The sequence below is a fragment of the Mustela lutreola genome, chromosome 7, assembly GCF_030435805.1.
Source record: "Mustela lutreola isolate mMusLut2 chromosome 7, mMusLut2.pri, whole genome shotgun sequence".
Taxonomy (NCBI): Eukaryota; Metazoa; Chordata; class Mammalia; order Carnivora; family Mustelidae; genus Mustela; species Mustela lutreola.
Genome location: NC_081296.1, coordinates 130427606 through 130442185, shown reverse-complemented (window position 1 = coordinate 130442185; position 14580 = coordinate 130427606). Strand labels below are relative to the sequence as shown.

General features: G+C 35.0%; 1 pseudogene; it reads right to left on the bottom strand.

Annotated features, from left to right (window-relative positions):
• Positions 1-1048: 1048 nt before the first annotated feature.
• LOC131837255 (elongation factor 1-alpha 1-like) lies at positions 1049-12731 on the bottom strand (annotated as a pseudogene).
• Positions 12732-14580: the final 1849 nt, after the last annotated feature.

The following is a 14580-nucleotide window of genomic DNA, read 5'->3' as shown; positions in this document are numbered from 1 at the left end:
GCAAAGTCTGATGATAGAATAAAAAAGATCATTTATCTCATTAAGAAATATATTTCCATTTAATTTTTTATGTTTATTAAATGCTAACAGATTTTCATTTATTTGTTTTTGATCAAATATGTACTAATAACAATTATAATAATGTCCAGAAATATTTTTATTTCACACTTCAGTGTTATGGTCACAGGAAAATTTTTAATTCATATTTTGTATGAAAATTATAATAGAGTGATTATAAAATTATAATAGAGTGATGAAGGAAATATTTTATATCTAAAAATATAGGAATAAAACATTTTCTGTTAAGACTTAGAATGGAACTACATACTCATTCAAGAATAGGAAAAATATCAAATATATGAATATTAATGAATTAATGTTTATTTGTTTTTAAGTGAATGATGCTGCATTTTTAGAATCCATTAGGTATATTTAGAAGTCTTATATAGTACTTTAATTTATATAGTTTTAAATATTTATTTATTTATTTAAAGATTTTATTTATTTGATAGAGAGAGGCACAGAAAGAGAGAGAGGGGACAGAAGCAGAGGGAATGGGAGAGGGAGAAGCAGGCTTCCCGCTGAGCAGGGAGCCCTTTGCAGGGTTGATCCCAGGATCCTGGGATCATGACCCGAGTGGAAGGCAGATCTTAATAACTGAGCCACTCAGGCGTTCCTAGTTTTTGATACTTAAAATATGTTCAAAACTAGTTCTTTTCAGCTATTTAATTTTTATGATGATAATTTTTTAATTTATTTTGCTCATTAAACTTGTAATAGATCTCAAAATTCTATGACAGACTTTTGGTCAAGTTGTTTCCATTAAATAGTACTGATTTTAAAAATTAATAACTTAAAACTGCCACACATACACAAAAACAAATGGTCCACAATATATTCTCCTTTCCTTCTGAAGGTTTTATGAAGCACTATTACCATTAACCAGTTCTTTCACTATTAATATTAAATGGCCAATTGACACAAATGATTCAGAGACTGTTCTTCCACCACTTATTAAGAATGGGGTGGCAGGCACTGGGGATAATACTCATTTAGCCTTCTGAGCTTTCTGGGCAGACTTAGTGGCCTTGCCAGCTCCAGCTGCCTTTTTGTCCACTATTTTGATGACACCCATAGCAACCGTCTGTCTCATGTCACGAACAGCCCTAAGGAGGATAGCCAGAGAAGCTTTCAACACACATAGGCTTGCCAAGAACCATATCAACAATGGCAGCATCACCAGATTTCAAGAATTCGGGACCATCTTCTAGGTTTTTTTCAGAACGATGAAATATCTTCTCCTTCAGCTCAGCAAAAATGTAAGCAATGTGAGCTATATGACAGTCCATCACAGGTGCATATCTAGCACTGATTTGTTCTGGATGGTTCAGGATAATTACATGAGCTGCAAAGCCAGCTGCTTTCATTGGTGGGTCATGTTTGCTGACATCAGCCACATTGCCACAATAAACATCTTTGGCAGATACATTCTTGACATTGAAGCTCACATTGTCCTCAGTAATACCCTCACTGAAAGCTTCATGGTGCATTTCAACAGACTTTACTTTGGTAGTAACATTGACTGGAGCAAATGTGACCACCATGCCAGGTTTAAGAAAACCAGTCTCTACTCGGCCCATAGGGATAACACCAATGCCACCAATTTTGCAGATGTCCTGGAGAGGCAGACAAGGTCTTGTCAGTTGTATGAGCTTGTGGTAGAATGCAATCCAGAGCTTTGGGCAGTGTGGTTGCACTGGCATTCCCATCTTTACAAGTGACTTTCCATCCCTTGAATCAAGGCATGTTAGGATGTGGCTCCAGCATGCATGATGTCACTTTTCCAACCAGAAATGAGCACAAATGTTACGTGTCGTGATTGTAGACAGTTTTCTTAATGTAGGTGTTACCTTCCTTAACAATATCCTGGTATCTCATATGGCTTTAGGGTGGCCCAGTGAAATCCATTTTGTTAATACCAATAATTAGTTGTTCCATACCCAGTGTGTAAGTAAGCCAGAAGAGCAAGCTCATGGGTCTGTCCATTCTTGGACAGACCTGCTTCAAATTCACCAACACCAGCAGACACAATCAGGACAGCATAGTCAGCCTGAGATGTGCCCACAATCATGTTTTTGATATAGTCTCTGTGTAGTGTGGCATCAGCGAGTAATACAGGCTGATCTCAAATTTCCACAGGGAGATATCAGTGATAATACCACATTCCGTTCAACTTTCAGTCTATTCAAGACCCAGGCAAACTTGAAGGAGCCCTTTCACATCTCCACAGCCTCCTTCTCAAATTTTTCAGTAGTTCTTTTGTTGACCTCACCACATTGGTAGATCAGATGGCTGGTAGTATTAGACATCCCTGAGTCTATGTATCCAATGATGACGTTGTTGATATGATTTACTTTCCCATTTTGTTTTGGTTTAGCAGTGGTTTTCCTGATACCTGTGTTTTGGAGGCAAACACATTGTGAAAACTAATGACAATTTTTGATTTGTAAAAGCAAGTGTTAGAAAGCCAATGATATATTTAACCCTTCAATATTAGACTATTTGCATAATTTTATGTTGCTTTTTTGTTATTTTTTAATTGAGATGATATTTACATAGCATACAAATCCAGAGGTCATGTTTTCAATAAAATGGAGTTCATTAACAAGAGGGTTAACATTAACACAAATTGACCTGTGTTTTAAATTAATAGACTTTATTTTTAGAAAAATTTGAGATGTAAAGAAAATTCAGTAGAGAGTACAGTGTTCTTATTTACTATTCTCTTGGTTTTCCCTATGATTAACATCTTCCATTAATGTGGTAAATTTGTTATAAATGATGAACTATTATAATATTATATGTAATTATTAATAAGAGTCTATCGCTTACATTAGGATTTACTCTTAGCATTGGTTTTGAAATCTCCTAGCAAGGTTTTGAAAAATGTGTAAGTATATGTACCTATAGAGGAAGAGAGGAAAAAATAAAACAAGATAAAATCAGAGAGGCAAACAAACCATAAGACACCCTTAATCATAGGAAACCAACTAAGAGGAAGCAGGAGGGGAGAAGAGTGGGGGATGGAGTAACTGGGTGATGAACATTAAGGAGGACAAGTGATATAATGAGCACTGGGTATTATATAAGACTGGTGAATCACTGACCTCTACCTCTGAAACCAATAATATGTTTTATGCTAATGATTGAATTTAAATTAAAAAATAAATTTAGTTTGAAAAGAATATGAAAAGGATATATATCTATTATTATAGCATCAGATGGAACAGTTTCACTGCCCTAAGAATCCTCTCTGTTTTATCTACTCACCCCTCTTCCTCAACACTCAAATCCAGGCAATCACTGATCATTTTACTTTCTCCATAGATTTGCCTTTTCTAGAATGTCATATATTTGGAATAATACAGTATGTAGCCTTTTCAGATTGGCTTCCTTCACTCACCAATATGCATTCAGGTTTCCTCGTATCTTTTTGCAGCTTGATAGCTCATTTATTTTATTGATGAATAATATCCTTGTGTTATCATTTGTTTATCCATTCACATATAAAAGGAAATTTTGGTACTTTGGGACTGATGCTTATGAGCTTACGCAGTTATGAATAAAGATGATATAACATTTCTATGCAGGTTTTTATGTAAAATTAAGTTTTCATTTCATTTGGGTAAATACTAAACAAAATTGCTGGTTAATTACCCATTTGATATGAGCAACTCAATGACATTGACATTGAGTACATTCTCAGTGTTGTATAGCCATCACATCTATCTAATTTAAGTATTTTCACCACCACCCCCCCAAAAAAAAAACCCTGTACTCAGAAGTCACTCCCCAGTCTCTCCTTCCATGAGCTCCTGGAGACCATCAATCTACATTCTGTCCCTTTGAATTTACCTCTTCTGTGTATTTCATATACAGAATTCTATAATATGTGGCTTTTATGTCTGGCTCTTTCACTTTGCAGGATGTTTTCAAGGTTCATCCATATAACATTGTGACTTTCCTTTACATGGTTGAAGAGTATTCCATTTTAAGTGTATAGTGCAGTTTGTTACCCATTCACCCATTTTTGGACATTAGGTATTTTCTACCTCTTGAGTATTGTGAGTAGTGCTGCTGTTACAAATATGAATGTACATGACTGTGTTTGAGTATCTATCTCCTTTTGGGTACACAAACAGGAAGGTAGTTGAGGGGTCCTGTAATAATTCTGTATTTAAGTTTTTGAGGAAACACTAGACTGCTTCCACAGAGATGCACCATTTACATTCCCATTAGCACTACACCAGGATTTCAATTTGTCCACATTCTTTCCAACGCTGTGATTTTCCATTTTTGAAATATTGTTATAGCAATCCTAGTAGGTATCAAATGGTGTCTCGGGATTTCAACTTGCATTTCCCTAAGGACTAATGACATCGTGTATCTTTCATACATGACGTGTATCTTTCATGTGCGTTTTGGGCATTCGTGTTTCATCTTTAGAGAGATATCTATTCAAGTCCTTTGCCCTTTTAAGTAGGTTGTTTGTCTTTCATTATTGAGTTTTAGGAGTTCTTTTTGTGTTTTGAATATTAAGCCTGTGCTGGTTAATTTTATGTCAACTTGACCGGGCTAGTGGATTCTCAGATGGCTGGCAAAATACTATTTCTGGGTGTGGATTGCATTTGATTCAATAGACTGAGTAAAGAGAATCAGTCTCACCAAAATAGGTCAGCGTCATTGAAACTGTCAGGGCTTGTGTGAAACAAAGAGACAAACAAAGGATCAATTTTCTCACTTTTCTTGAACTGGGGTGCCCCTCTTTTATCTCAGACATCAAAGCTCTTGGTTTTCAGGCTTTGGGACTCTGGGATTTACACCATCATCATCCTTGCTTTTCAGCCCTTCACTGACTGAATTATACTGTGGGCTTCCCTAGCTCTCCAGATTGCAGATGACAGACTGGGATTTCTCCATTTCCATAACAGTGTGAGGCAATTCCAATGTTAAATGCCCATTTATATTATCTATTTATATCTATCTATCTATCTATCTATCTATCATCATCTCTCTATATCCATCTATCATCTGTCTATCATCTGTCTTCTATGTATTTTCTCTCTCCTATTGGTTCTGTTTTTCTAGAGACCTATGGCTAATACAAAACCTTATCAGATATGTGATGTGCAATATTCTTTCCCATTCTGTAGATTATCTTTTCTTTTTCTTGATAATGCCCTTTGATGCATAAAAGTTTTTAATTTTAATGAAGTCTAGTATACTATTCTTTTTTTTTTCTTTTGTTGATTGTGCTTTTGGTCTTATATCTTAAAATCCATTGTCAAATACAAGGTCACAAATATTCCTACTATGTTTTCTTCTAAGAGTTTTATGTGTTTAACTGTTATTTTTAAATGGTTAATCCATTTTGAGTTTTCTGTTTGTTTGTTTGTTTGTTTGGTAAGAGTAAAATAGGGTTCCAGCTGTATTTTTTTGTATGTGGATATCAGTTGTCCTACCACCATTTGTTGAAGGAACTATTTTTTCCCCCATCAAGTAGTCATAGCATCCTTGTTGAAATCCATTAGCTCTAAATGTATGTGCTAATTTTATCAGTTCTATTTCTTTGGTCTGTATGTCTATTCTTATGCCAGCACCATATAGTTTTTATTACTGTACCTTTGTTTGCTGCTGTTGTAAGATTTTATTTATTTATTTGTGAGAGAAAGAGGAAAGACAGCACATGCTATGGGGAAGGGCAGAGAGGGAGAAGCAGGCTCCCTGCTGACAGGAAGCCCAATGCAGGGCTTGATATTTGGGATCATGACCTGAGCTGAAGGCAGATGGTTAGCCAACTGAGCCAGCCACCCAGGTACCTTATTACTGTACCTTTGTAGTAAGTTTTGAAATTTAAAACTGTGAATCACCTAACTTTCTTCTCTTTCAATATTGTTTTGGTTATTCAGGGCCCCTTTAAATTTTATATGAATTGAAGAACTGGCTTTTCCACTTTTGCAAAAAAAACCCCAAAAAACAAAAAACATTAGAATGTTGATATAAATGGTACCTATCAATAGAATTCTTTGGGTAGTATTGCCATTGTAAATACAATAAGTCTTTCAATTCATGACTGTATGATATCTTTTCATTTATTTAGGTCTTCTTTAATTTCTGTCACCAAGATGTGGCAGTTTTTTAGTCTCTCACTCATTTTTATATCTTCATTTTCAAATCCTTGAACTTCTTTGTATTTCCCATTGTCTTCTGTAGTTTTACTCCAATAATCCAGTTTTCATGCCTATTATTCAGCTGAGTCACAAATCCCCCCCCCAGCTTTCCTTCTTGTTTAAGAAATTATGTTTTATTTAGTATCACATAATTTTAAGCGCAAAAACACTTGAAATAAAGCAAATGTTTAATAACTATTTCTGAAAAGATAAATGAATAGGTGATTTCATGAGTTTCCAAATCATAATACAATGTTTTTAAGAGTTAAATTTCTTTTTAGCCTTTCTTGATAAAATTACTTAAGTACTTCTAATTATGGCTGGGGATATGTTTTGTTATAGTTTTGTCTCATTTAGAAAGGTATTTCTTCATGTTTCTACATAATATTCATTATAATGTTTTTGAAGTGCAGCATCATATCGTGATTTTTTAAAGACTCATTTATTCATTCAGGATTACAGAAGTTTAGGGCCTTGGGATTATGCAGAGCACGACAGAGACATATTTAACCATAATAATCTAATATATCACTACATTTCACTTATAATTTTAAGACAATATCCTAGCTCAAGATTTTCTTGAAGAAAATTTCAGTGAAGATTTTATAAAATACAGTCTCTTCAAAGGAAACATTCTCTCCCAGGAAACATTCACTGTGTTAAAGCAGGTAATGATAATTACCAGAAAGATCTTTTTTTTTTTTTTTTTTGATCCAAAGTTGCCTAGTCATTTGTCTTGGTTTTGAAAATTCTAAGTTATAAATCATCACATATTAACAGAACTAGTTTCTATCAAAGAGATGCAAGAAATCTTAATATTCTAAATCATTTAGTTGAAATAAATAGAAAAAAATAATAAAAAATGCCATTATAAAAGTATCTGGATGATCTGAGGAATTTGCCAATGAGGAAATAATGCCACGTGATAAAGAAAGAAGACTGAAATATTTTTCTGATCCTTTGCGTTTATTTTTATATCTGCTTTCAGAGCAGAAACACATCCTTAAAAACGTAACTAGACAAATACACAGACATATATGTTTTTCATTGATACATTGTTCACATTAGTAAAAAGTTAAGAACCATATAAATGTATTACAATAATAGGCCAAGCGATTTAAGAAAAGAAATCTGTGCAGGTTAAAAATGATAAGCATCTTTGTTTAGCATGCATTCCTGTTCATAATGTATCACTATGTAAATAAAGAAGTTTAAAGGCAATATTCAGAAGTAAACCATTTTTGTAACATATTGCACATATATAATATACATATTTTTATAAAGGTATAAAGTTACACTATTTTTTCTTGTTTGGGGGTTATAGTAATTCAAATTATTATATTTTCCTTTAGGCTATGCTAATTTTCCACTTATCTATAACAAATATACAGTGTTTATTAAAAAGAATGTAATTTACCATTTTTCCCTTCAGAATCCTATGAATAAGGCAATGTTCTTACATTTTGCAATATAATGGACTTTTCACAATTAGATGCATTTAAGAAGCCAAAAGGCATGTTAATAGTACATCAAGGTTAAGGATAAAAAATAAGATACAAAAACATAATTTTAGGCAAAGATAAATTAATGGCACAATTTTAGTTTAGAGTACCAGTAGCACCAATTCCACTCTGAATAATGTCTTGTGATATAAAGGGACACAATCACCTAAAACCTGTATAGAATAATTTAGAAAAAAAAATGCATTTCTGGGATGCCTGTGTGGCTCAGTGAGTTAAAGTCTCTACCTTCGCTCAGATCATGATCCCAGGGTCCTGGGATGGAGCCCTGCATCGGGCTCTCTGCTCAGCAGGGAGCCTGCTTCGTCCTTTCTCTCTGCCTGCCTCTCTGCCTACTTGTGATCTCTGTCTGTCAAATAAATAAATAAAATCTTAAAAAAAATGCATTTCTGAGGAGTTTCTAATAGGCACTTGATTTTTTCATTCAAATTGTCTGCATATAATTAGACATAGGGGCAGAAATTAGCCTGCAAATAATTGTACTTGTAATGGGTTTTTTGAGTAATAACATTGCTACCTGTTCCCTAAAATGAAGGGACTTCTTTCCAGTCATATGTGTAAGTACCTCATTATGAAGTCCATTATTTTCAGCAAGTGCAAAAGATTTTAGTATCAAAATGGTGACTGTGAAAAGGGCAAACCATAATAATGTACTCATTCTGGTGATCTTTTGCTGCTGCATTAAAACTGTCCAAATTTAGAGCCTTAGCAATGACCATTTACTAAATATTATGATTGCATGGTTCAGGAATTCACCAGGAACTATTTGTCCAATTCTTCTATTCCACATGACATTGACACTGGTAATTTTGATTTATCTAAATTGTGGATCAACTGACTATGCTTTATTTGCAGTCCTGACACCTTGGTGAAGTTGGCCAATTGATGGCACTCGACTGGAACTGGAGACCAACACTTTAGCACAGTGACATCAGGGAAGTTGGAATTTTTACTCTGGGGTTCACAAAGGCAAGAGACACTGTTCTGGAGAATAAAGAAGGAGCTACATATACGTTTGGTCAGTTTTGAAAGTCACTTAGCATCATTTCCATAATTTTTTGGTTGAAGTAATTATAAGGCTTCCCAGATGGAAGAGGAGGGGAGCAGTGTCAAAGAATTTGTAGTCATGTCTAAAAATTGGCATTGGAGCAATGAAAGAAAGATGGGAAGTACAGCAGAAGATGCATTAATGAATAAATGAAAAATTTATCATTGACTGAATGCCAAAATCAAAAATAGGATAAATTATTTGTTATGAAAATATGTATGATATCTTTATCAGGTAGAAAATACAGTTATGAAAACAAAACACAGAGAAGCAAAATATCATCTTGTTTAAAATGTCAGAGATGCTTCTTAAGTTTTTAATATTTTTATTAAGTACAATAGCCACAATTTATAGATCATGGGCTCTATGCCAGGCACTATATTAAATGCTCTGAATTTATTATCACATTTAATTCATGAAACAAGGCAATAGAGATATTAGATTTTATCTCTGTGTCATAGTTTAGAAAACTGACATATGAAAAGGTTAGATAACACATCAAAGACCGCATAACTTGTTAACAAAAACAATCACACTACATCCCCAAGTTATCACACTCCAAAACACATTGTTTTAACTACACATTTTACCATCTTTAATTGTTTTGAAGGATGACTTTTAAGTAAAGATATCTTCAAGATTTTTTTTTTTCTAATATGACTACTGAAGTATCAGAAAATTAGTTTTAATAATGCATGTCCCTGGACTTTTCTGGGACAAAGCTATTCTGAAACTTAATTCAATGACTAAAAATGAGTTCAGAATTATAGCAAGAATTGTACATTGTTTCCCATGCTCATTTATGCTAAAGTTTACCAAGACTTTTGGTAAAGAAGCTATCACTTTGGAAATTTTGAGTCATAGATACTTTGAGAAAGAAAGAGGGTAGAGGTAGTCCAAGTCAAATAACCTAGTCGGTTTAGTTGCAAAGTCATTAAAAAGCATTAAAATGATAGACTAATGAGAATAATGAAGTTTTCATTAAAAAAAATGTAACTTTTCCCAGCTTTACTTATCAACTTAAGTTTCCTAAAATATTTGTAACTTTGAAAGTAGCTGTTAGTTTTGTCCTTAAGAGAAATTTTTAAAAGTTCATGAACACTTAAGAAAAGTGTTCCTAAAGGAGTGTATTTTCTAAGGATTCTGATGATATATTGATCCACTTTTCTTAATATACCTTGAAAACATTTGGTTAAAAAAATTGTAAATAAATAAAGTATCAATCATGAAGTACACACTAAGATATGAGGCACATTCAGAAGTAATGTGCGACAGGCATGGCAAATCTAGGTGATTTTCCTTAAGAAAAGACAATGTTAAGTTGGCTCGAAAGGCAAAATTACAGTTTGTCATCTGAAATTTTTGAAAACTCAAATCATTTAAGCAGGACAGAGAGATTTTCCATAATAAACACAGCATGACAATGCTTTGTTTTTATAGCTAAATAGAAACCCAAATCTACCAGGGAATAAAACAGGGACTGAAAACTAGTTTAGAGTTTCCATTTTGCAATATTATTTCTGTAAATAATTTATAGCTTCAATATTTACATATCAACACTTATTTATGTTAAATCCTGGTGGTAGAAGAAATATCGTCTCTAAATTTCTCCTTACACAATTCTAAGCTCTTCCTGGAATCACATTTAGTATTTTCTCCCAATAGAGATCTTAGCCAAACCACATGGGGACAAAAAATTTCACCTTCAATAAATTCCTTGGGTATTCTGAAATTGCTGCTCAATTTGAACCTCAGCTTAGTATAACTTTATAACTATTTGACTGTGGGAGACTTGCTTCCTTTAAAGGATCATCTAAAAAGTCATTTCCCTGAAGCCTTCCTTCATATATCCTCCTTTACTAAAATTATTTCTTTCTTCATATATTTACATTATCATCTAACAGATCCCTTTGAACTCTTTGAGGGAGAGGCAGAGTCACATTTATTTTGTATCCAGCAAGCTCCCTATCTCCCATTATAGATCCTCAATAGGTATATACTGGAATCGATAAAGAGAAAGAAAGAAACAGAAAAGAAGGGAGAAAAAGAAAGTATAAACACAAAACGAAGGATGAAAGATAAACTCTAAAATTCTGATGTAAGGGGTTGTTTGAAATTAATATCAGATGTAACTCATGCCATGAACAACTGTGTTCTTAGATTGTGAGTATAAGGAGGAAAAGCAACATGTATGTCTTGCTCAGTATGTTTCCCCAAATTCCTAGAAGATAACAGATTAAGGATCTTGAGAAATCTTAAAATATGCAGTTGGCAAGCTAGAGACCCAAGAGTGTCAATGGTTTAGTTCTGGTTTGAAACTAGCAGGCTTTAGAACCAAGGAGTCCCAAAGCTTTAGTTTAAGTTTGAGTGCGGGAGAAAAAACAAACAAACAAACAAACAAACAAAATCCCAAACCCCACAATGTCTCAGCTCAAACAGCCAGGCAAGATAAGTTCCCTCATCTTCTCAGGAGGGTCAGGATTTTTGTTCTATCCACCCCTTCAACTGATTGCATGAAGACCATCCAAAATAAGGAGGGACTATACTCAGTCTACCAATTCAAATATTAATCTCTTCTGAAAATATCCTTACAGAAACACTCAGAATAATGTTTTACCCAATATCTGGGCACTCTATCACTCAGTCAAGTTGACTCATAAAGTTGATAATCATGAGTCCATTCCTTGTTAGTTGTCACCCTTATGTATCTACTTAAACCACACTTAAGTTCCAAATAAGTACAATAACAAGGTTATAATTCCAATCATCATGATACAACTATCCTCCGTATAGCTGGAAATGCACTAAAACCCTTCTCCGGAATATAAGGTAAAGTTCGTGAATTACATTTACTCTTCTCTTTGATATCTTGTAACTTAAATACTATAAATTCAGTGTATTTTATGTTACATGATCAGGGAACAAAAGAAAAGAAAAAAGATATTGACATTGCATGCATACCTACACATGAACATGGATACACAAACATATTCATAGCAACGTAATGAGGAAATAATCATGACAATTGCAGTCCTCCTTTCTGTAACTAGGCACATAGCCATAGCTTGTATGTACAGTTTCCTTTGTCTTCCTTTTTTTTTTTTTTTAATTTTATTTATTTATTTGAGAGAAAGAGAGCACACAAGAGGGGATTGGAGAAGGAGAAAGGGAGAGTAGGTTCCCTGCTTAGTAGAAGACTCTGAAATCATGATCTGAGTAGAAGGCAGATGCTTATCTGACTGAGCCACCCAGGAACCCCTGTAGTTTCCTTCTTCTAATACCCGTTTGATATTCCTGTTAGCTTCAGCAAGCCCATCAGCTCATTGTGTTTTTTTACCTGGTGATATGTTTCAAATCTTAGTTTCTGAAGAGTCTGGGCCATTAGTAGTCCTGCCTCGATGGGTTGTAGGTTTGCATTGAATTTAATTATGGGGTATGGAAATCCTAAGAGACAGTCTAAGGAATCCTGTATTCCAGTCATGTTCTTTCTTACCTCCATTGTGGAGAAGTAGTCCAATTTCCCCTTGGTAATCAGGATCAATTACCCCAGTGAGTACATTAACTCTCTTTTTGCCTATTAATTCAGAGGCATGAGGAAACCAAAGTGATTGGGTGACAGTTTTAACTTCAAGCTCAATGAAATCACTGTATCTCCTGGTGAAAGCATTGCATGTGGAGAAGATAAATCTGTACCAAGTACACATATATTACAGCAGGGACAAAATGCTGACTCTTCCATGATGGAAGCTGTCAAGTAATCAGCCTGCCATTTTGTAGGTTGTTGAGCATCCCAGAGAATGATGTCATGCTGGAAACTCAACATGGTCTCTGCTATTGGAAGACTGGGCATTCATCAGTGAACATAGCCAGGACTGCCTTGGAGAGTGAAAGTCTGTTGCTGAGCTCAAGCATACCCTCCGTTCTTACCACCATGGCCACTTTGTTCATAAGCCCATGATAAGAGTGACTGGGGTAAGAGGCTGAACGGTGTCCACTGAATAGGTCATCTCGTTCACTTGATTAATAAACTTCTTTTCTGTTGAGGTCACCATTTAGTGAGCACTTAAATAGGATGCAAGTATCTTGATGTTTTTTCTACCCATTCAGAGAGATCCAACCACATCTTCCCAACTTTTCTTGTGACTCATTTTTTAATCATCTTCAAGACCCTGACCATTCAGCCAAAGTACTGTCCACAGCCCATGAATTCATAAATAATCATACATTTGGCCATTTCTCTTTCCAAGCAAATTGAACAACCATGTGTACCATTTCAAATTCTGCCCACTGGGAGGATTTCCCTTTACCACTGTCCTCCAGGGATGTCCCAGGAAGGGACTGCTACAGTGTTCTTTCAACAACCCTTCATTACTTACACTGGTGGCTGCTTTCTTGGTTGCCTTTTATGGAGAGAAGTGCTGGTTTAAGATTTGGACTATGTGACAGCAAGTTAGAGAAAGGCCAAAATTTAACAACTGGATTTGTGGTAAGATCAGGAGCTAGGCCAAATCTGTGATTAACTTCTAGACTAGAGAAATCAATTGCAAATGCAGCAAGAAAATAATATAGAAAATCATCTAGAGCAGCTCATCTCTGTAACTTGGAAGCCAGCTCTTCTAGTTTGCAAGAGGGTTGTTCAGAAGGAGGAAGGAAACAGAAGGTCACTTCTTTTTTTTTTTTTTTTTTTAAGATTTTATTTATTTATTTGACAGAGAGAGATCACAAGCAGGCAGAGAGGCAGGCAGAGAGAGAGGAGGAAGCAGTCTCCCTGGGATCATGACCTGAGCCGAAGGCAGAGGCTTCCACCCACTGAGCCACCCAGGCACCCCACTTATTTCTGTTTTTTAAATGATTTTATTTTTTAAATGCATTTAGCTTGTACTGAGTAATCACACACTGAATAGAGCACAACGTTACCAACCTATACCTTATTCTGGTACCAAAAGCTGATTCATTTTCTACATTTAAGGTCTTTCAAATGCAGAGCCTAACAATTAGGCAGAAGAAAGACCTAACGTTTTTTACTTTAATCATATTATGTTTCTAATTCGTTATTGAACTGGTTCTCCAAAGAAGGCTGAAGAAAATCTCAAATGCATCTTGCATTCTAGAATTGGGCTTTAAATTTTCCAGAGCAAGAGCAAAGCAAAACATCTGTGTAGGGTGTGCAGGAGTGGGCCTGTATGCTCCTGTGCATATATATGGGTGGAAATCCAGAACTTTGCCAAAGGACCTTTGCATTTTAAAAGCTTATTTTCAGAACAATGAAAAGAGGCAGTTTTCCCCTTGATAAAGAGACAAAGCAGTGGGGCATCCGCAGCCCTTTTCTCAAGGCACATTTCTCCTTGAGGTAAAGTCTAGAAAATAAATGGTGATAACCCTGGGGTATATGTTGATTTCCTCCAGGTTGTAACCTAATTGATGTTTGTCTGCAGGCAAATACCTGAATAGGTGGCAACAGGCACAAAGGGTGACAGGAAAGAACAATGTTCCTCCTGGGGCTTAGAGTCTGCAGACATTTAACAGCTTCAACTTGGAGAGAAAAAAATCACACACACAAACAACAACAACAAAAACAAACACAAGAGAGCCCACAACTCTTTGGTGGAAAAGAACAAAAAATTTTTAAGGCATATTTTGTTAACCTCAATAGGAAAGAGGACTTCGGTGGTCTCAATATGACCTCAAAGTTTACAGCTGGGTTCTTCTTTTCAGCTTGTCTCTCATTGTTTACCTGCAAATGCCCACTCACCCTTGCCCTACATTTTCCTTATATGAACCT